General features: G+C 39.3%; 1 protein-coding gene across 1 annotated transcript in view; it reads right to left on the bottom strand.

The window, feature by feature from the left end:
• Window positions 1-17,340, bottom strand: part of LOC150090908 (uncharacterized) — a 202,000-nt gene extending 184,660 nt beyond the window's left edge. Inside the window, exon 1 of the mRNA XM_090380604.1 lies at window positions 17,247-17,340. The gene's annotated coding sequence lies outside the window, so the exon portion shown is untranslated. The remainder of the gene's footprint in view (window positions 1-17,246) is intronic.
• Window positions 17,341-24,595: the final 7,255 nt, after the last annotated feature.

Below are 24,595 nucleotides of genomic sequence, written 5' to 3'. Positions count from 1 at the left end.
ACAGTTTTTAAATTCTGTACAGTGGGATCAACTGATAATGTTAGGAACAGCAAATTCTAAGTGGGAAGCATTCAAGGAATTAATCGTGGAAGCTACTAAAAGTTTCATACCTATTAAGAAATATTGTTCAAGGTTTAGACCTAAATGGTTGTCAAATGAATTAATGAGACTCGTGGCACAGAAGAAAAATGCATGGGATGCATATAAATTATTGTTAATTGGTTTTTAGGAGCATTAGCAACTAAGGCCATATTGCTCCGGGGATATGCGGTGGTCATTCCCTGACCTTCCCGCATCCTCCGTATTTGGTGGTGACGGGCTCGAACCCCGGTCTAATCAAGAAGCGTGTGCTATGCACTGCTGCTCCTTCCCACCTGGCTACGGAGACGCCTATATAAATTATGAGGCGACACAGAAGCCTATGGCAGATAAAAGCTAGTCTATAATCAAGTCACAAAAGAGGTTAGGCAGGCAAAGTCAGATCAAGGGAGAAATCTTTGGCAAAGAAAAACAGCAAGGATTTCTTTACTTATATAAACTCTAAACGGAAGGGGATGAATCTGATTGGTCCACTTGATATCGATGGTTCGACTGTTGATGTTCTTACTCGGATAGTAAACAAACGGAATGAGTATTTTACATCTACATTCACACATGAGAAGTTATTAAGGATTGAAAATGCCAGAAGGTTATCAAATTGTAGCAAACTGCTTAATGATTTTGTAATAACTGAGTGCAAAGTGGAGGAGAAATTGTTGAAGTTAAACATAAGAAAGGCACCTGGGGTGGATGAGATCTATCCAGTTTTGTATTTTTTTATATTAAAGGAGGCGGTAAAGAAGTAAGAAAACCCTTAGCCATAATTATAAGAGCATCCTCAGACTCAAGGGAGGTCCCCACGGACTGGAGATGTGCATGTATCCCCAATTCACAAAGGGGGATCGAAGGGTGACACGAATAATTACAGACCAGTTAGTTTAACTTCTGTTCCGGGTAAAATAATGGAGTCACTAGTTAAAGATGCATTGCAGGATCATCTAGACAAGACTGCAGCAATAATTCAGACACAGCATGAGTTTGTTAAGGGAAAGTCTGTTAAGGGATGCAAAAAATAATTTTGATATCATATACTTGGATTTCAGGAAAGCTTTTGACACTGTTGTGCATGTAAGACTACTGTACAAATTGGAGCAGAATGGTATTAAGGGTAAGTTGCTACAATGGATAAAAGGATGGTTGAGTGGGAGAAGACAGAGGGTGGTAATCAATGGGCACTACTCTTCGTGGACTAATGTTATTAGTGGAGTTCCACAGGGTTCGGTATTGGGTCCACTGTTGTTTTCTAAATTTATCAATGATATTGATGATGGTATATCAGGCTTAGTGTCGAAGTTTGCAGATGATACAAAGGTTGGCAGGGTTTTTAAAGACAGTATGGCAGTGTGCTACTGCAACAGGATATAGATAATTTGGGCAGATGGGCTAAGAAGTGGCAATTGAAATTTAACATTGACAAATGCAAAGTACTGCATATGGGTAGAAGTAACCCCAGACAAACGCACCACCAACTGTGTCGTAACACTTAAGGTGGTAGAAAATGAAAAAGACCTGGGAGTAATTGTGCAGTCAGATATGAAGATTTCTGAGCAATGCAGACAGATTGCCAGGGCAGGTCATGGGGTTTTGTCAATGATATACAGGAATTTTGCTAGCAGGGAAAAGGAGGTGATTGTCCCTCTGTATAAGGCAATGGTCAGGCCATTGCCTTGAGTACTGCATACAGGTCTGGAGGCCTCATTTTAGGAAGGATGTAGATTTGCTTGAGCATGTACAGAGAAGGGCAACAAGATTGGTGAGAGGAATGAAGGGATTGCGGAAATTTGCCTTTAGCCAGCGGATGGTTAATTGCTGGAACAATCTTCCATCTGTTGTGGAAGTTGATAGGTTAAATAAATTTAAGGAGGAACTGGACTAACATTTAGAGGGAATTGTTGTGTAAATTTTTTTTTTTTTGGCTGATGCTGCATAAGCTCATATGCTTGCTTTCTTGCATCACATGCCACTACTACTTTAGTGCTATTAAACTGATACTAAACCAATGTTATCGTGTGTTGTGTTCGCACACTAATGAGTACATTGTTTGCCATGCCTACCTGTCAATCAATACATCATTCTCGACTTTGCTCCAGACCGATAACACCTACTGTCTGTTTACCAAGTTAGCAGAGCTAGAGTGCCGTATCGGGAAACTAATTTTCCACATAAGTTATCCGAAGTTTTTCGTCGTTCTCGTGTTGGCTTTCTTTACCTTAACCGCATTAGAGTTAGTAGTGGCATATGATGAAAGTTTATGCAGCATCAACCAAAAAACTTTCCCATTTCACCTATCTATTCACTCCAAAAGTTGGTCAGTTCTTCTTTAGATTTATTTAAGCTATCAACTTCCCACAACAAACTTCCACAACAACAGCTGGAAGTTTGTTCGAGCAATCGCCCACTCACTGGCTAAAGGCAAATTTCCGCACATAATCTGTGCAACTGTCTTTCCACAATTTGAATTTATGCTGCCTCAAGTGTGTACTCTTAGCAGGAAGAATAATCCCAGCAGCATTCAGCTTACTCAAACCATTCAAAGCCTTATACACCTCAATCACAAAACCTCACAGGTACCTAGACTCCAGATGCTGCAATTTGCAGAACTGAAACCTTTCATGGTAAGATACCCCTTTGTTCCCCTCACTAATCTAGTTGCCCTTCTCTGTACTCATTCCAGTAGCTCTACATTCTTCCTCAAATGAGGCCTCCAGCCCTGTATGCAGTGTAGACCTGTATCAAGGTGTGGCCTGACATTTGCCTTATACAAAGGAATAATCACTTCCTTATCCCTACCAACAAAGTTCCTGTATATCACTGACAAGACTCCATGACCCTGCTCTGGCAGCCTGTCTGCACTGCTCTGAAAACAACTTCTTAACTGACTGCACAATTACCCTCCAGGTCTTTTTCATTCTCCACAACCCTGAGTGTAGTACTCCACAGTTGGTATGTTACTCTGGGGTTACTACTACCCATATGCAATACTTTGCATCTGACAATGTTAAACTTCAGTTGCCACTTCTCAACCAATTTGCCTGACTTTTCTGGATCCTGTTGTGCCAGAGTACTGTCATTAACAACCCTGCCAACCTTTGAATCATCTGCAAACTTGGACATTAAACCTGATATACCTACATCAATATCATTGATAAATATACAAAACAACAATGGGCCCAACGCCGAACACTGGGGAACTCCACTAATAACATTAGTCCTCGAAGAGGAGTGTCCATTGATTACCACTCTCTGCCTTCTCCCACTCAACCATTCCTTTATCCATAGCAGCAACTTGCACTTAATGCTATACTGCTCCAATTTATATGGCAGTCTTTTATGCGCAACAGTATAAAAAGCATTCCTGAACTCCAAGTATATGATATAAAAATTATTTTTTGCATACAGTCCGTTATATAATATGCAATCAAAGTGGTCAAACAAAATTTCCCCTTAACAAACTCATGCTATGTCTGAATAATAACTAGTCTTGTCTAGATGATCCTGCATTGCTTCTTTAACCAGGAACTCGATTATTTTCCATGGAACAGAAGATCAACTAACAGGACTGTAATTACTCATGCCACCGTTTGCAAATGTATCCCAATTCCCTTTGTGAATTGGGATACATTTGCACATCTCCAGTTTGTTTGTGGGACCTCCCCTGAATCCAAGGATGGTCTCGTAAAAAGGTTTAAGTTCTGCCTCTCTTAATATAACTGGATAGATACCATCCACCCGAGGGGCCTTTCTTACGTTTAACTTTAACAATTTCTCCTCCACTTTCCTGTTCCTTCCCTTCCTTCTACAGTTTCTTCCTTTTCCAGTCAACCCTTCCCCATCTCTTCCATCATGCAGTATGATTGATGACTTTTGAGGTTATGATGAACATTGTGGCATGATCCAATATTCCTTCCATTTCGAGGGTACAGCTCTAAAACAGTGTTCACAGGCCGGCTGCTAGTTAGTACACTGGACTGAACTTATTGGTAACTCTCTAGGAGGCTTCCGGATCAGCTAGTGTATAATCTTGCTACCTCTACTCTGCCAGATAGTGACTGGAGGGAGTCCGGGTAGTGTGTATGCGGGGATCATTGTCGAGGCCACATTATGTCAAGGATCTGGGTATATTCTTACTGTGTGTATGCCATATCCAAAAATTTCATTACTTCATACAGCATGTTCCACCCACTTTTTCTTACTATTCAATACACCATGAATTGTGAAACTAATAGAACAAGCTTATCTGCGAAAAGATCTAAACCACCCCAACACTTCCAAATTCATTTCACAAATACACGTGGTCTCAATTCTAATCTCAACGATGTCCATCTCCACTGCAGTCTGCCAAACCCCATGTACTTTTTCTGACAGAATTTCAGTTATCGGTTGATTCAACTACTGCTCATCTCAGATGCCCATATTATTCGCTGTATGATTCCTTTCGCCTCAAAGGTGGTACTTGTGCATATGTCCATTCTGATATTCCCTGTCAGATACTTGGCAATTTGGAATCTCCTCTCTTTGATCTTCTCTACCTTAAAATCTCTCTACCTCGTTGTGTTAAATTCATCTGTTGTCTCTACTATTCCCCCAACTCCAGTAACCACTTGAAGCTCTTTGACCTCCTCTCTTTGCAACTTGACTTTCTCCAGTCCAACTTTCCTAACAGTGAGGTAATTTTCCTTGGTGATTTTAATGTTCACAACTCCAGCTGGCTTCTGTTTTCTAGTCACACCGACCCAGCTGGCCGAGATACTGAGGCTTTTGCAATTATTAATAACCTTGCACACACTTGATCTTTTTCTCACAAACAACCCTTCTAAGTACACAGTAGAAGTGAGAAGTCCTTTATGTATTTCAGATCACAACTTGGTGATTGTCTCTTCTTCAGTGGAACCTTTATCTCATGGCTATTCCCAACCTCGTGTTGTTTGGCATTACGAGAACGCAAAATGGGATGACCTGCGAGATTTCTTTTCTTCTTTTCCTTGGTCAGATTACTGTTTCAAAACCTCTGATGTCAACTTCGCTGAGATCGTGTCAATGAAATTATACTTGCAGAAATGGAATCCTTTATCCCACACTCCACCTTAAAATCTCGTCCTTTATCTAAACCTTGGTTTTCCAATAAATGTGCTAAGGCTGTTCAAGAGAAGAATGTTGCATATCATAATTGGCTTGTTTCTAATTCTTCAGTTTCATTCTCTACCTACATCAAAGCTCGCAACAATTGTAAAGCAGTTATTAATCAGTCCAAACTAGAGTTTGAACAGGCTAAGAGTAGAAAACTTGCTTCTTGCCCTAATGGTAGCCGAGCATTCCAGTCTCTTGCCAAAGCTATTGGTCACAACTTTTGCCCACCTCTGCTCCCACCTCTGTCCAAATCAGATGGTTCTGTTGTCACTTCAGACAAGGATAAAGCTGACCTGTTGGCATCCCATTTTTCTTCCGACTCATGTATTAATGATCTTGGTAAAACACCTCCCACCATTCCCAACATGCTCCATTCAATGCCTCCTGTGGTCTTCCATCAAAAGGATGTCAGAAGGATATTGACGAATCTTGATGCTAAGAAAGCTCCAGGTCCCGATGGTATTTCTCCACTTGTTCTCAAAACCTGTGCTCCTGAACTTACTCCTATTTTTTGCCGCCTTTTTTTTTACTTTCTTATTCCAAAGGTGTTTTTCCTTCTGCTTGGAAATTTGCTCATATCCAGCCAGTTCCTAAAAAGGGTGACAAATCCCTCCCATCCAATTATCGTCCCATTGCAATTACTTGTACTCCTTCTAAAGTAATGGAGAAATCAATTAACCGCCAACTTTTAAACTACCTAGAAACCTTCCGTCTGATCAACGATCGCCAGCATGGATTCCGTCAGCGTCGATTCACTGGTGATATTCTGGCTTATGTTACCCATTTATGGACTAACTCAATGGAAAGGTTCAGTGAAACACAAGTAGTTGCTCTTGACATCTGAAAGGCTTTCGATCGTGTTTGGCATAAAGGTCTTCTAGACAAGCTTCCATCTTATGGTTTGCCAACTGTTTTTTGTAATTGGTTATCCAGTTTTCTCTCTGATCGCTCACTGAGGGTGAAGGTAGATGGCTCTCTGTCTTCTAAATTCTCCACTAATGCCGGTGTCCCCCAAGGTTCAGTTCTTTCCCCCACTCTTTTCCTCTTGTGACCTTCCATTGACTGGAAATCCTATTCATAGTTTTGCCAATGATAGCACATTGCATTCCACTTTTCATTTTGAGAAACCTTGCCCTACTCAATCAGCTTCAACTTCTAGAAAATCTGCTACCAATTCCTTAAATGCCAATCTTCAGGTAAATCTCCAGTGGGGCAAAGACAACTTAGTTGATTTCAATCGTTCTAAAACTCAGTCTTGTCTTATATCTCGCAAAAAGGATTCTTCTGCTCCTATGCTTATCTTTGGTGACACTCCGATTTCTAGGCAAAATGATATTTTTTTTTTTTGGGGATTACTCTGACTTATAATCTCTCTTGGCACAAGCACATTACAAATATTGCTTCCTCTGCATCTAAAAAACTTGGTCTCCTCTTTCGTTCTCAGCATTACTTTTCTTCCAAACAGCTGTTCACTCTGTATAAATCGCAAATCCGCCCTACCATGGAATATTGTTCCCAGATGTGGGAATCACTTCAAACTCACAGAACTCGAAGAATCTTCCTTGTTTATTCATTCAACTGCCGTTTTCTGGAACAACCTTCCTTCATAGGTATTTGCTGAAAATTACAGTCTACAGAAGTTCAAGTCCAATGTCAACAAATATCTTCTTTCGTCTTCTCAACCTCCAACCCAAGCATGGTACTAAGTACTATAGGTTCTAATACCTCTCGTGTTTGGAGTTTACATAAAAAAAAAAGTTTAAATAAGTAAAGAATTCTTTGCTGTTTTTCTGTGTATCCTTTGCCAAAGATTTCTCGTAATTTGCTTTCACTTGCCTAATCTCCTTTGTGACTTGGTTACAGAGTAGCTTATATCTATCATAGGCTTCCATGTCACCCATTAATTTATATGTATCCCATGCATTTTTCTTCTCTGCCATATGTCTAATTAGTTCATCTGACATCCATTTAGGACTAAACCTTGAACAATATTTCTTAGTTGGTATGTAAAGCCTAGTAGCTTCCAAGATAAATTCTTTGAATGGTTCCCATTAGAATTTGCTATAGTAACATCATCAGTTGGTTCCATTGTATAGAATTTAAAAACTGTGTGAGACCCCCATAGTCACCTTTACGAAAGCAAAAGCCCTTCCCTTTACCTTTGATGGTAGTTACATCTTTAAGTAAATCCCACATCAGTACACTGTGACCACTGCCATCTAGTTGTTCCTTCATCTGCAAATTCTTTATACATGAATAATCATTGCTGATAATCAGATCAAGAGTATTACTCCCTCTGGTTGCTTCTTGAACATGCTGCTGTAGAAAACAATCATCTAATAAATAAACAAAAGTCTTGCGAGTGACCAACCCACAAGTTCCAATCAATATCTGGAAAGTTAAAATCCCCCATTATAAGACATTCTGATTTACTGGCCCAGTCTATTTCTCTGTACAGTTGTTCATTGTATCTAAAGTCATTAGGCCTATAACACATTCCTCTCAATTTTCCTTTCCCAGTCACAACCAAACTGACTCAGCATTGAACTTACCTGCCATATCAACTGGATGCACTGCCTCAGATTTGTTGTTTCCTAATTAACAGCCTAACCCCTCCTCCCTTCTTATGTCATCTGTTCTTTCTGTACACAGTGTACTCCCCAAATTCATATTCAGCATTCCTTATATATGTGTGATACCATGTCTCTGATATCCCAACAATATCTGCCTTTGATGTGTTGACCAGCACTTCAAATTCATCAAATTTATTTACTGTACTCCCAGCTTTGGCGTACATGTAAGCATACTTGCAGCTGTTCTTACTCTTAGTTACCCTAACACAGCCAATGTATTTACTTGTTTCATGATGACTCCCAGCAGTCCTTGAAATCGTCAGCACCTTGCTTTCAAGGCTTCTGCTTGTTGTAATAGAAGTAGCGCCAGAATCACTTTCATCTCTCCCTGCAGCTATTGCTAATCTATTAATCTAGGTATCACTCCATTTTTATTCACTTTTGTGTTAACTGTGGATTGAGCCTGAATGACAGCTAAATATGTAGATGTTCTTGTATTCTGTCCATTTTGTGAAATCCCGACTTGATGTGGTTTTCCAGGGTATAAATAGAAAATTTATATTATTTATATCTTGTAACTTATTTACTGGTTTTATAGTTCCAATAGAAGCAGTGCAAGTATCACTTTCACCTCTGCCTGCAGCTACTGTTAATCTATTAGTCTCCCCAAGCTAGTAGTTTTCTGACCCATCTAACACTGCCTTGATAATGTCAGCAAATGTTCTTGCACCCTTTCTATTTAAGCATATCCCATCCCATCCCTGTAGAAGCAGTCTCTCCTGTTAACAAGCACAGACAACATTGAAAAAAATTCTACCCCATGAGCCTTGCACAATCTGTCCAGGGCCAAATTGATCAACAAGGCTCTCGTCATATACTTCCTCCTATGTCTGGGCAGAATTGCAGACACTCAAATTTAACCCTAACAGACGACTTTTTTTCAACGTTGACCTGAACTTGTTAAGCAAGTCAGCAGATTTCTTACTCTTAATGTCAATAATGCCAACGTGCCCACTCTCAAAGATATGCATGCCCTTGTTAAGCTCTAGGTGAGACTGTGTTGCATAATCCCTATTCCCTTATATGCCTCTACTGTATGGTCCTCAGCACCCCCATCATACCAAACCAGGTTCTTATCACTGGAATACTGGATTTTAAAATGGCTGAATAAGATTGGAGTCTACCACTTACTATTTCAAAATCACTCACCTGGCATCTGGGAGATCATTGCCAGACCATCAGGTCAGAATAGAAGCCTCACCAATGCACTCCCATACAGATCTATGCTGTGTAACATGACCTCCTTGGACTATACGTTTCCATTTAACTCTATTGAAATATCGAACACGTTATCCATAGACTTCCAGAAGCTGTGCAATGACAAAACCTACAGGTCTTCCACTCTCAAAGATATGTATGCCCTCGTTAAGCTCTAGGTGAGATTGTGTCTCTGAAGCTACATTGTATGCATTGATGTATTCACGTATATAAACCAGAGGTTGGTTAAGGCCATGTATTGTGTTAACCTGCCTGACTACTGCATACATAAACTGTATATATATACTGCATTTCCCCATGTATAAGACGCACCTTTTTTCGAAAAATTTGGGGTCTAAAAACTGGGTGCGTCTTATACAGTGGTTGTAGATTTTTTTTACTTGCATTTCCCGCTTTTTTGCGCTTGTTGTCTTTGCGCTCATTGTTTCACACTTGTTACTGGTATATTAGGTTACGTTTTGCCACGTTCTGCCCAGAAATGATTTTCGTACAGTGCTGAATTCAAGTTAAAATTGATCCAGTTTGCAAAAGTGAATGTAAATCGTGCTGCTGAACGTAAGTTTGGTCCTCCTCCAACTGAGAAAACAATCCGAGACTGGCTACGGGAAGAAGAAACCCTACTGAAAACGCCACGGCAGAAGAAGGGCATTAGAGGCAAGTCAGCAAAATGGCCTGATTTAGAGAGGGAATTGATGATATGGATTGAGCAAAGGGCAATTGGGCAAAGGGCAATTGAGCAAAGGGCAATTGGAATTCCTGTGTCCATAAAGATGGTTCAGCATGAGGCAAGAAGAATTGCTGATGAAAAAGAAATTACTGATTTCAAAGGAGGACACAATTGGTGCTTCAGGTTCATGAAACGGAATGGACTAAGCATGCGTACAAGCACCAGACTTACCCAAAAGATGCCTGAAAGCTATGAGCAGAAGGTCCTTGAATTTCATCGTTTTGTCATTCAATGTCAGAAGACACATCAGTTTGAGTTGGGACAGATTGCAAATATGGACAAAGTCCCCCTTCAATTTGATGTCCCAAGTAACAGAACTGCTGATAAGAAGGGGGTGAAAACTGTAACTGTGAAGACAAGTGGACACGAAAAGAGCCATTATACAGTTGTTCTCGCTTGTTGTGCTGACGGAACCAAGCTGCCTCTTATGCTGATTTTCAAACGCAAAACAATGCCAAAAGAAGACATTCCTCGAGGAGTGATTGTCCACATTCATGACAAGGGTTGGATGGATCAGGATTGGATGAAGATCTGGTTTGAGAAAGTTTAGAGCAGGAGACCAGGTGGTCTCTTACGCAAACCTGCCCTATTGGTGCTTGATCAGTTCAGGGCACACATAACAAAAAATACAAAGAAGATTGCTGCAGAGCAAAAAAAACAAAACTTGCCGTCATACCTGGAGGCTTGACATCCCAGCTCCAACCACTTGATGTCAGCATTAACAAACCCTTCAAAGCTGCCATGAGAAACGAATGGAACCAATGCATGAAGTCTTCTGGGGACAAATTGACACCAGCAGGAAAAGTGAAGAAACCAACTATAGGAGAAGTTTGTACCTGGATGAAAAGATCCTGGGATAATATCAAGATTGAGATCGTTGTCAAGTCATTTAAGAAGTGTGGCATTTCAAATACCATAGATGGAACTGAGGACGAGGCAATATATGAAGACAGTGATTCGTCATCAGACACAGATGAGGACAAGCTAATGGATGGGAGTTTTGACAGTGATGAGTTGTATGAATTTTATGATGAATAAAACTTGAGTTCAATAACTTTATATAATACATTTTTTTTTTAAATTTCGAGCCCCAAAATTAAGGTGCGTCTTATACATGGGGAAATATGGTATATATGAGCTGAATATCATCATTTCTTTCTTGGTGATTTCCTTCTACTTCTCTCCCTCTCTCTCAAGGTAACTCAGAATTTTTTTTTTTTTTTGGCTGGTGCAGCATAAGCCTCAGGCTTCCTTGCACCATATGGCTAATAATAATATAGTTTGTCATTTTTAAATCATGTAAACTTGTCATTTTTCATTCATGTAACCATGTTAACTCATATATCATTGGGTAACCCGTGTCCTCTAGCTGCATAGTTGTAAAAGGACATTCCTTTGCAGTGCTCTCCCCCAAAAAGTTTGCCAACTGGGTGGGGAAGAGTAATACTTTGCAATATTATAAAATTTTCTGTTATTTATAAATGTGACTTAAGCGATCCAGAGCAAAAATTAATTGCATAATTTAACATTATATGCTTCTGTCGCATTGACTTCAATCACACAGTATGTTCGAATTAACACTGATCGAGATCAGTGAGCAGTACCATACAGTACCACAAGAATTGCTTAAATTTTAGTCGGGCAGTCAGTTAAATTCACCGGGCAGTGTGCCCATTCGATAGGTCCTGGGGAGAACATTGCCTTTGGAAATAAAATGATAATAATAATAATATCACCTTTTGTGCCCTTAAAATATTTTAATCAAACTCCTCTTCAAACTTTTGCTCATGCTAATTGTTCAGTACATTCATCAAAGGCTAAAATTTGTTTCAAATAAATAACATTTCATAATTATTATGATCTTCCATTATTGCAGATTCACAAAACTCCATTTCAAAGCACTTGCAATTTCTTTCTACACTAGCAGTGTGTGTGTGTGTGTGTGTGTGGGAAATGTTAGGAAAATTATCCACATTAGCATCATCTCTGACAAGGAATCTTCTAATCCGGTTTGAACAATAAATGTGAAGTAATCCAACAAACTCTTCCACTACAGATACCCTGTCTTTGATAAAATAATGGTACATGAAAATTATAGTGTTTCCTGTTTCAAGTCGTATGATAAACATTCATATTTTTCCATTAAAGAAATAACTTGTCCTAAATACCAGTAGTGACATATCTAAAGTTTGTATGGCAATAAGAAGCAAGAAATATTATTTACTTCATTAAATCCCCCGAGGGGCTCACATCTGGTGAGTATGGGCTTGGCACACCCAAGATCCTGAGATGGATTTCATCATTCTTCTCTTTCTTGATGATTTCCTTTCTCTCTCTCTCTCTCTCTCTCTCTCTCTCTCTCTCTCTCTCTCTCTCTCTCTCTCTCTCTCTCAGGGTAACTCAGAATTTTTTTTTTTTTTCCTGGTGCAGCAAAAGCCTCGGCTTCCTTGCACCACATGGCTGATAATGATAATGATAATTAAATGATTCGGTTTGTTATTCCTAACTTGGTGGCAGCTGTACACCCAATTGGCATTTCCCAGCATCAGTCATTAGATCTATCACAGCCAACCAGTCTAGCCGGGTGGGTAAAATGCCTGCCTGGCAACCCAACGGTCGCGGATTCAAATCCCGCCTTCGGCTTGGATCAGAGTAGAAAATGCAAAAACTTTGGGAGGTGCAATATGGCCACAGAAGCCAATATGCCAACAACTAACAAACAAAAAAAAAACGATCTATCACTGGTTGAAACACACCAAAACACTGTTCCAGTTCATAGATTACTTTCTGAAATTAAGCTCAGAGTATTCTAAATATTGAATTTCAAAGAAAAAAATATCTTTTGTATCTTTTCTTTCAAAAATATCTTTTGAAAAAAGAAAATATCTCTTTTTTTCAAAATATCTTAAAGATGAGATGGTTGTTTTTGATTACAATTACTAGCACATTAGAATTAATCATGGTATCCAAATATCAGAATAAATGAAAACTGATGTATAATGCCCGTGTGTGTGTTTTGGATAAACTTTTGAATAAAATATTTAATCTTGTTTTTTTTCCTGACAAATATCAGCTTCCTAATTGTAAACTATTGCAATCCAAGATAATCAATTCAATTATGAGATTAATGTATATATGCAAATTAAATTTTATAATTTACATACCGGAGAAGCCTTCTTAACAGACCTTACCAACTACCCAGATTAACCATCTTCCCAGATTAACCATTTCTTAACCAACTTCCCAGATTAACCAATGCTCTCCTTTCCCTCTTTAAAATATATTGCTAAAATATCTTTAAAATATGATGCCCACGGCAAACTGCAGTATGCCGTGGGCACTGTTCCAGAATACTTGTATCTAAGTTTAGTACACTGTGTCCTCCTCTTGAGTTCCAGAGATGTCAGCTGTGTGTGCATCAAAACTTATTTATTATTGTAATTATATATTATGATGAAATGTAATAAAATATGGGTGAGAAAAGAAATGGAGTTTTTGTTTCTTTGAAAACAATGCTGAAAGTAATTGATAAAGGTTCTCTAAAAAAAACTGCTGTAGAATTAGGTGTGGGCAAATCAATTGCAAAAGAATGGAAAAAAAAAAAAATCTAGAAGGATTTTGCACTCAATTTGTTTCAAAAGAGTTGTTAAATTTTTGCTCCACTTTAAAGAAATTAAATTAGTATTAGCAGACAATGAATTATGGCTATGGTTTATGCAAGAAAGACAACGTGGAAGTCCAATCAGAGGACCCATCGATCAGCATCAAATGAAAAACCTTTGTCTTACATAAAAAAAACTGATGTTCAGAAAGCTTAGAATAACTGTCTTCAAAATGGCTTTGCAAATATTTTACTTCTTCATATAAATCAATGCTGGAAATGTCTTTCTGATCACATCTCTAATCAGAATTCTAAATCATAAAACTGCTATACAGCTTGCCGACTCTCATTCCTGTGGATAATTTAAATTGTGTAGAATTTGGAATTAATAATTATGCTTTATGATCAACTAAAACCTGCCTTTCAGTGACTGGATTGCATTATCTAAAATATTGAAAAAGTGCATCCTAAAATTCTGTCTTCATTCCAATTCGTCTTTGTGTTCAATATTGAATATTCATTTTCAGGGAAAAATTCTTGTTTGCTTCAATTCAAATGCCAACTTCTTTGCACCATCTAGAAGGCACTTAAATTTATCATCTGTTCTACAATTTTTAAGGTATTCAACTGATGTTGCAAGCAGGATAACAGCAGTGTGTAACATGATTAAATTGACCTATAAGAGGGCTTTGTTTATGATGTTAATTTGACTCAAAATGTCATATCAATCAGGCTCTGTTAAATTTTCTTTAATACCTTTTTTTTTTTTTTTTTTTTCAAATGTCAAAAATTCACGCCCTGATTTTCTATACAGTCGCGTTTCGTTTTTTTTTCTTGTTGTTCGACAGTGATTTTTTTTTTTTGTTTTTTGGACTTTCAATTTTTGGCGACCCAATAAACTTAGCACTGGCTTGCCCTCTAAGCCCTTGGTACCAGCTTACCCACAAACAAAATTTCTGGGTGCGCCACTGCTTACACCTCGTTGATCAAGAATCGAAATGGTGCAATTATCGTTTTACAATTAAAACGCTACACTTAAGCGTTAGTGTAACGTTTGGCGCTGTAACGGCGAGGTGTTACTGTAAAATGATAAGTGCACTACACCGCCTCGTTATGAATAACGGTGTGTGTTAAATGTATTTACGTTAGGAAAGCGGCAATGACGACTGTAAAAAATTATTGAATGCTAAAGAAATTATCCAGAATTCTAAGTGAATGTAAAATCAGAAGCATTTTTTTTTGTAGTACCCCTTCCCTGAATTTTTTCGAATGAGTGATGGCGTTTGTCAAACACCACACAGTAGTAACATATCTTACTTCTCTGTAGCCAGGTGGGAACGAGCAACAGTGCGTAGTATACGCTTGTTGATTAGACCGGGGTTCGAGCCCGTCACCACCAAATACGGAGGATGTGGAAAGGTCAGGGAATGACCACCGCATATCCCGAAGCCATATGGCCTTAGTTGCTAATGCTGCTAAAAACCAAATAACAAACAAACAAACTTCTCTATGGTGGTAACATCGTACTTCTTTGACAAGCGGAGAATCTCCCAATTGATCACGTCGTTCTCTCGTATATTTACTTATGCCGAGAGAACTGCCTAGACTGAAGAAAAAGCTTTACAAATTTACACCTTTCGACGTTAGCCTGCCGTCTGACAGACAGTAACGTTTAAATTTCTGTTTTTTTTTTTTTTTATTTGAGAATAAAATCCTTTTGATTATTGCTATAATTAATGCTATTTAATTTAAAAAAAAAAAAAAAAATTTCTGTTTTTTTTTTTTTTTTTATTTGAGGATAAAATCCTTTTGATTATTGCTATAATTAATGCTACTCACCCTTCCCTGACTATATGAAAGAAAAAAAAAAAAAAACACAGCAGTTTTTCGTAATTAATAGTAAATAGAAAATAAAACAGTACATGCTATTTTTTTTGTGTGTGGAAAGGTACTTAGGATATTATTTATTATAATATCCTAAGTACCTTTCGACTTAATAGAAGACGCGGAAAGGAGGCACATCCAACATCGCAAGCATTCGAAAGAATGGCGTGTGATTTTCCATTTGTACCCTCCAAGATATTAGGGTAGATATTATCACCATCCTCTCCACACTGAGTAGAAAAGGCCTGGGTTCGATTCCCATTCTTGACGCGAGGAATTTTTTTGATTAAATATTTCCCGTTTATACTCCAGGAAGACCACATAAGGAGTTCGCAAGCTAGAAACAAAATGGAGTAGCAGAACATTCGAGCTGGCGTCACTTTGAGATCGGATGTTTTCATACAGCACTAATGTCTTGCAGTGCCGAAAAAAAAGAAAACAGCAAGTCACGTGATTACTCTGATCGCCATTTTGAAGGTGAATTCTGTACAGACATCACGGTTTATATCGCTGTTCATACAACATTAAAGATTAGTGACAAACTTGATATAATAATAGAAAATAGAATAGGCGTAAGTAGGAGTGTATTATTGGCAAAATATTATTATTATTAGCCATGTGGTTCAAGGAAGCCTGAGGCTTATGCTGCACCAGCCAAAAAAAAAAAAAAAAAAATCTGAATTACCCCGAGAGAGAGAAATAGAAGGGAATCAACAAGAGAATGATGATATCCAGCTCAGGACTCCGTGTGCCAAGCCCATACTCACCAGATGTGAGCCCCTGGGGTTGTATATAACACTGGATCGTCAACATTTTTATGTGAAGTTAATAAAATTGCATTCTTTATTTATTTCTTATTTAGTCCCATTAGTTCTGCATTAAATATATTTAAAATAAAACTTTCTAGATAATGGAAAAACCGAAATAACGGCATCTTGAATTCCCGAATGTGCCGTTATCCTGAAAGCCTACTGAACAAGGTATTTTTAAATACTATACTGTGATTTTGTGAATTGTCGTATTTAAAACGCGTATATTCCTGTGCCGTCCTCCATGCAGATACAAAAGCACAGTGGTGCGTTATCCTATTCGCAAAAAGACATTGCCTAGGTCCCCGATCAGATCAAAATCATTGTTTCAAAAACTCACTGCTGTTTTTCACTAGTATTTTTTTAGTGATTTTTATTGGGAAATTAACTTTCTACCTACCAAGGTCAATGAACTTTACTTGAAAATTAATTTGATAATTACGTTTTTCCAAAAATGTTTTTTACCGATTTTGATGAAATTTTATATTTAGTTCTTATGTCATATAATTTTTTTTGTTGCCACAATTAATGAAATTGATAGTGTTCTTTATTAGTTTTTTTCGGTTAAGCTTTACAAGTTGTTGCCTTTTTCTGGTTGATCGTTGTGAGGAGGAATAACGTTACTGCATATGCCTAGCCCGCTATTGTTAGTCTTAGGGTGTATTCTCCCCCCCACCGCTGTTTTAAAGTGGGGAACGCGTTTTCCGTTATTAAAACAGCGGTAAGTGGGGGATAAACATCCTAAGGCCAACCATAGCGAGGGCAAGGCATGTCAAATACTACTACTCGCAACGACCAACCCTTCCGGTTAGTCGTTGCGAGTAGCAGTACTTGACATGGACAGTACCGGATTAACCATTTTTTCTTTAGATGGGGGCCCCCATGAAGGGATAACGCGCCCACTATAGAAGTACAGTATAGTGGTTTCTGTAATGACTGTACATCTAAAAGAAAAACGTAATCCTTCATCTGCCTGTACTCTCATTCGCTGATTTTTAAATTGTTTCATTTAATATATTGGACGTTAAAATTTAAAAGTAATAGACATTTTTTTTGAACTGTGGCGAGCAGTTACTTTGTCTGAATGCTGTGAATAAATGTTTCGTTATTGCTGCTTAAATGTTTTTATAAGGAAGAGATAACCTTACCTTTTTATGTATGCATAGTATTATAAATATTCAGAAAAGCGCTTTGCTTGTTTGGATTTTATCAATGCCTTAAACTTCCTCTCTCAAGTAAATCGTACTTACTGCGAATGTGAATGATTAGAAAATTGGCCGTTATGCTGAATTTGCGCTGTTGTTCTTTAGAACGCAATACAGCAACAAAAAATTAAAAATGGAGTTTCAATAAAGAATCTTTGTACCTGTTTACACAGGAAAACCGCGTACCTATGAATTCCTTTGTGCAGTCATATCAGCCCCCCCCCCATTATAGAATAATAATGATTTATTATTTCTGATGGGAAGACAATGATTTATTATTTCTGCCCTAGTGTAATATGTCCATAAATTTCGTGTCCCACGTCGATTTCTCTGTTTTGCGGGAAAAACACCTGAGTTTCAGGGGCGAACCAGGCTGTCAACTTCTGAGACCGACTAACTTAGCCACAGAGTGAAAAAGACCCATAAAAGTTCCTCGCGTCACTGACGAGATTCGAACCCAGTCCTTTTCCAAGTTCTATGCGTAGGACGGTAGTTATTACCACTGTGTTACTGGCGCAGACCAACTGATAACGTATAAACAAAAACGAGAATAATCATTATCTTGTTTAATTTGAATTTATTTTAAGTTTTAAAATTTGTAACCTATAAAACCAACTTTGGAGGATTGCATGCGCAAGAACTTCGAGATGGTGGCGTATGCTGATGATCTTGTAGTGCCAATTGAGGGTATTTACGGAGGCAACTAGGAAACCAGGTCACAGCAGGTTTTGCATGAACTTAATAACTGGCATAGATTACATAACCTGACTTTATCAGGAACCAAAATAAGAACAAGGGTCATTTTACGAGTAGAAATCCCCAGTTGTGAGAATTAATGGTGTCATAATATAGTTCATTTTCCTGTTTTAATTGTTTTTAAAACTCCCTCTCTCATTTTGTATATTTCTCATTACAAAGTTAACCTTTTTTTGTTGTTCGAGCATTCCCCTGTTCCTTTGTTATTCCCCATTACTAAGGATTTCTACAGAATCTATTATTTGTAATATTCAGTTATCAACTCCTACTGAGCTGCTGTTAAAATAACATATATTATAAACAGAGAAGCCTTATGCTCCTAGCTTGGACATAAGTCACATGCCTGTAGTGGATATTCACGCAAATGCGTATCAGCAGTTGAGCTAAATATGGAAATGCGCTTGGTACTTCAAGTAGTCACTGGATAGGGGACACAGATTGAGAGAGATGGTAGGACCAATACGATCATTCCGATTTCGTGACGTGCCGTCCAGGTGCACAAGACGAGTACTGGAGAGTCCAATCAGATTTCAGGTTCATGTAAACTCTGCAGGATCTTCTCCCTTTAATAACTGGGTCCTGGGAGACCAAGAGGAGAGAACCGAGAATAAGGGAGTGGAGGGGAAGGAAAGTGTCGGAAGGCTTTGTCTAAGGAGTTTTGAACATAGCACGCGAAACATGTCGTGACATTATTTTTGTGGTACGGTATCTGTGTCGTCGTTGAGTTGAAGGACTCCGCCCAACTCGTCTGTATGAAGTTGCCCGTGAGAGGAGAGCAAGGGGGTAAGTGAGAATCCCTTTTCATAAGAGTGAAAGGATTGTGAGGAAATGATAACTGAACAGAAAATATTCACGTTAATTCTTAAACATAACGAATGATGATTTCTACCTAAGAATATCGCAACTCCGTAGCCAGATTGGCAGGAGCAGCAGTGCGTAGCACACGCTTCTTGATTAGATCGGGGTTTGAGCCCCTAACCACCAAATAAGGAGGATGCAGAAAGGTCAGGGAATGACCACCGCATATGCCCGGAGCAATATGGCCTTAGTTGCTTGCTAACGCTCCAAATAACAGAACAAACCTAAGAATATATATTTCTTTTCGATGCTATGCCTAATATACTTCTGTTTCTTAGTACGCTAGTAATTTACAGATACGACTAATTAATTGGTATTTCCAATAACGCGTTTTCTATGTAAAGCAAAACAATGGCTATTTTTGTGAAATCACTATACTATAATATGGCCTCAATCGATTGACCAAAGGTATATCGTAGGGGGCACGAGTAATTACAGACCAGTTTAACTTCTGTTCTCGGTAAAATAATGCAATCACTGGTTAAAGATGCACTGCAGTATCATCTAGACAAGACTGCAGCAATAATTCACACACAGCATGATTTTGTTAAGGGAAAGACTTGTCTGACAAATTGGATTGCATACTATGATGTGGTTACAAAGGAACTGGATGCAAAAAATAATTTTGATATCATATACTTGGATTTTAGGAAAGCTTTTGACACTGTTGCACATGGGAGACTACTGTACACATTGGAGCAGAAGGCCAAGTTGCTACTGGATAAAAGGATGGTTCAGTGGGAGAAGACAGAGGGTGGTAATCAATGGACGCTGCTCTTTGTGGACTAATGTTATTAGTGGAGTTCCACAGGGTTTGGTGTTAGGCCCACTGTTGTTTTGTATATTTATCAATGATATTGATGAAGGTATATCAGGCATAGTGTCGAAGTTGCAGATGATACAAAGGTTTGCAGGGTTGTTAATGACAGTAATGGCAGTGTGCTACTGCAACAGGATCTAGAAAATTTGGGCAGATGGGATGAGAAGTGTCCACTGAAGTTTAACATTGACAAATGCAAAGTACTGCATATGGGTAGAAGTTACCCCAGAGAAAGGTTCCAACTGTATGGTACTACATAAAGATGCATTGCAGGATCATCTAGACAAGACTGCAGCAATAATTCAGACACAGCATGGATTTGTTAAAGGAATGTCTTTTCTGACAAATTTGATTGGTTATTATGATGTGGTTACAAAAAAACTGGATGCAAAAAATAAGTTTGATATCATATATTTGGATTTCAGGAAAGCTTTTGACTCTGTTGCACATGGAAGACTATTGTACAAATTGGAGCAGAATTAAGGGTATTCTTCAAACAGGCCTCTGAGGTTGGGTATGTTCATATTGTAGTTTTAAATGTGTTTCACCAACCTTATGTAGAAATAAAACACAAAGAAAACGAAAACTGGAATCTTGATAACTATGTATTTATAATAAGTTATATTTGTCTGTATTTACAATAAATTATATTTAACTTTACAACTAAAATATATGAAATATACATATAAAATATACATTAAAATATACTGGGTTAAGAACAATAAAATACATTAAAATATACTAAATTGATAAAACCAAAGCTTTCGAAGGCTCCGGCCTTCTTCTTCAGCGGTATTTTCTTTGTTCTGCGGTGCGTCTTTAAATACCAGCAGGTTCACGGTACTCATCACGTGTTTCATTCCCACGTGTTCCGTTCTCTTGTGTTACGGAATCGGAAGTGGCTGGAGAGTGGGTCATGTGGAACCGTTCTTCCCTCCTGAGGATAAAAAGTAAAAAGTAAAGTGCAGCCATTATCAACCCACTGCAGGATGGAAGCCTCCTCAACAATTCATGTTGAGGGAAATGGACCATAATCTGCCACGCTGGTCCAGGGCGGGTTGGCAGATCGACCGTATTCAGCAGTCAGGGCCTTGAACCCCGGTCTACTCAAAGAGCGTGTGCTACTGCACTCCCGCTCCTGCCCACTCGGCTATGGAGGCCGTCTCCCTTCTGAGAATAGTAGCCTCAAAGAGGGGATGGATCCGCATTCCTCTATCTCTATTAATGTTCACTGTGGAACAGATCCGCAAACTCTCAAGCCACTTCCGGTCCCAGAACTTATTCGCCCGATCGGTGATGATAGCCTCGTCCGGGGAGATGTGGTGCCGCTTCTCCCAAAAATGCTCGGCCACGGCGGACTTACCATAGTCCGCACTTCTTATTGCCTTAGTGTGCTCCCCCAGACGGTCTTTGAGACGGCGTTTTGTTTCCCCTACATAACACTCCCCACAATCCGGGCATCTAATACTGTATACGACCCCACTTGCATTCTCTTTTTGAATGGGGTCCTTTACTTTTTTTTGGGAGAAGCAGCACCACATCTCCCCGGACGAGGCTATCATCACCGATCGGGCGAATAAGTTCTGGGACCGGAAGTGGCTTGAGAGTTTGCGGATCTGTTCCACAGTGAACATTAATAGAGATAGAGGAATGCGGATCCATCCCCTCTTTGAGGCTACTATCCTCAGAAGGGATGAACGGTTCCACATGACCCACTCTCCAGCCACTTCCGATTCCGTAACACAAGAGAACGGAACACGTGGGAATGAAACACGTGATGAGTACCGTGAACCTGCTGGTATTTAAAGACGCACCGCAGAACAAAGAAAATACCGCTGAAGAAGAAGGCCGGAGCCTTCGAAAGCTTTGGTTTTATCAATTTAGTATATTTTAATGTATTTTATTGTTCTTAACCCAGTGTATTTTAATGTATATTTTATATGTATATTTCATATATTTTAGTTGTAAAGTTAAATATAATTTATTGTAAATACAGACAAATATAACTTATTATAAATACATAGTTATCAAGATTCCAGTTTTCGTTTTTTTGTGTTTTATTTCTACATAAGGTTGGTGAAAAACATTTAAAACTACAATAGAATTAAGGGTAAGTTGCTACAATGGATAAAAAGATGGTGAAGTGTGAGAAGACAGAGGGTGGTAATCAATGGGTGCTGCTCTTTGTGGACTAATGTTATTAGTGGAATTCCACAGGGTTCGGTGTTGGGACCACTGTTGTTTGTATATTTATCATTGATATTGATAAAGATATATCAGGCATAGTTTCGAAGTTTGCAGATAATACAAAGGTTGGCATCGTTGTTAATGACAGTAATGGCAGTGTGCTACTGGAAAAGGATCTAAATAATTTGGGCAGATGGGCTAAGAAGTGACAACTGAAGTTTAACCTTGATAAATTCAAAGTACTGCATATGGGTAGAAGTAACCCCAGAGAAACGTACCAACTGTGTGGTACTACACTTAAGGTGGTAGAAAATGAAAAAAACCTGGGAGTAATTTTGCAGTCAGATATGTAGTTTTCTGCGCAATGGAGACAGGCTGCCAGCGCAGGTCATGGGGTTTTGTCAATGATATATAGGAATTTTGCTAGTAGGGAAAAGGAGGTGATTGTCCCTCTGTATAAGGCAATGGTCAGGCCACGCCTTGAGTACTGCATACAGGTCTGGAGGCCTCATTTTAGGAAGGATGTAGATTTGCTTGAGCGTGTACACAGAAGGGCAACAAGATTGGTGAGGGGAATGAAGGGATCCTCTTACCGAGAGAGGCTTAAATTCTGCAAATTGCAGTGGCTGGAGACTACGCACCTGCGCGGTGATCTGATTGGGGTGTATGAGGCCTTGAATGGGTTGAGCACGCGGAATTCTGATGGGATCCTTCCACTTGTTCAAATTACGAATCTAAAGGGACATAAATTCAAATTAAGAAAGGACAGATGTAGAATAGATGTGCGGAAATTTGCCTATAGCCAGCGGGTGGTTAATTGCTGGAACAAACTTCCATCTGTCGTCGTGGAAGTTGATAGGTTTAATAAATTTAAGTAGGAACTGGACAGGCATTTGGAGGGAATGGTGTGATTTTTTTTTGGCTGATGCTGCATAAGCTCATACACTTGCTTTCTTGCATCACATGCCACTACTACTACTACACTTAGGGTGGTAGAAAATGAAAAGGACCTGGGAGTAATTGTGCAGTGTTCTGAACAATGCAGACAAGCTGCAACAGCAGAGCTGCACTGTCATGTCCGGTTGTATCCGTCTAGCCTCCATAGAGGTCTAGTCACTCATGAGACTCAAGTCCCGTCCATGTTGTCTTGAGTGTAGTCCTTGCAAATGGTAGTGAGGTCCAGTGTTTGTCGCGTTTTCATAACTTTTCTCCGGGGAACTGGAGTTTATAGGGTGAGTCTGTTGGTCAATCAATAGTCGTGTTTCAGTTAATCACATTTCATGATGCTTGTCGGGGAAGTGTAGTTCACTCTAGGCTTCGTTGTGTTCTGTGGTCAGTCGCCTCCGATTTTGCATCACATCCGGGAACGAGTATGTCTTAATCTGGTTTGCTCTGATTTTCGTGACGGCATCATCCTATCCTACTGTGGTCAGATGCCTCCATCCAGGCAACAAGCAGTTGCTGCTTGTGTTTGTTGCACTCTAGTTTTCATGGTAGCAGGTTGCTATCTATTCAGGTGAGTTTGGTGGTTGCGGCAGGGTCAGTCTTCTTGTAAAGAGACTTTGCGCATATTTGGAGAATGCTTGGTAGGTGATGTCCCTCTGTAGGATGTGGTGCTCTCTGTCTTTACGGATAAACTCTAGCTCAGTGATGAATAGACCCCGGAGGTCCGCATAGAATCGGCACTCATACACAACCCCGGGGGCTCACATCTGGTGAGTATGGGCTTGGCAAACCCAGGGTCCTGAGCTGGATATCATCATTCTTCTCTTTCTTGGTGATTCCTTTCTACTTCTCTCTCTCTCTCAGGGGGTAACTTGGGAATTTTTTTTTTTTTTTGGCTGGTGCAGCATAAGCCTCAGGCTTCCTTGTACCATATGGCCATTAATAATAATAATAATAATAATAATAATAATAATCAGGTGATCCCAGGTCTCCTGTGAACCACATGCACAAAATGGATTCTTGACTATTCCCATTGTTGTTAGCTTGTTGCGTATGACATCATGTCCAGTTAATAAATACTGCAATAGAGTCCCGGGAGAACCACGAAGGCGATTTTGGATACGTTGTTTTTACGTCTGGAATGAACTTACGAGTTATTCCCCCTTTTGTGGACTCCATCCAACATTGTTGCCGTACGGATTGGAGGTAGTTTTGCAGTCGACAGTCTCTGTGCGTTTGTAATGATCGCTTCCTCAAACATATTCCACTCTGCCTTTTCCACAGTGTATCTCTGGTGCTTTAACTGGTGATGGGCTCTTGATGTATTGTTCTGTGCATGGTGAAAGTGATGGCACGGTGGTCGGATGTGGTCCAATCCTGCTGGACCTTCCAGTCCGTTATATAATGGGCGAGAAATCTTGTTCAATCCAGAGTTGCCTCCCAGAGTGTAGAGGCAAAAATTGGAAGGTTGTGTGGACAGTTTAATACGACAATGCCACTGTTTGCCAAGAATTCCTCCATTAGAGATGGCGAACATTAGAGTAGAGATGACATAGAAATCTTCAAGGGCGGAGATGATGTGCGCGCAGGAGGCCCATGCCGAGTATAACTGTGAGATCTTTGTGACCAACTATGAGATCTTTCTGGTTTGGGTTCCTAACCAGAATGGCTGCCCAGGGTGTTTCCCCGTCCACCTGGACGGTTTTATAGGATGTCGGGTAAACCT

The sequence above is a fragment of the Mastigoproctus giganteus genome, chromosome 1 (genome assembly GCF_048544385.1).
Source record: "Mastigoproctus giganteus isolate SK-2022 chromosome 1, ASM4854438v1, whole genome shotgun sequence".
NCBI lineage: Eukaryota > Metazoa > Arthropoda > Arachnida > Uropygi > Thelyphonidae > Mastigoproctus > Mastigoproctus giganteus.
The sequence above is the reverse complement of the archived record's forward strand: the minus strand, read 5'-3'. Positions and strand labels throughout refer to the sequence as shown.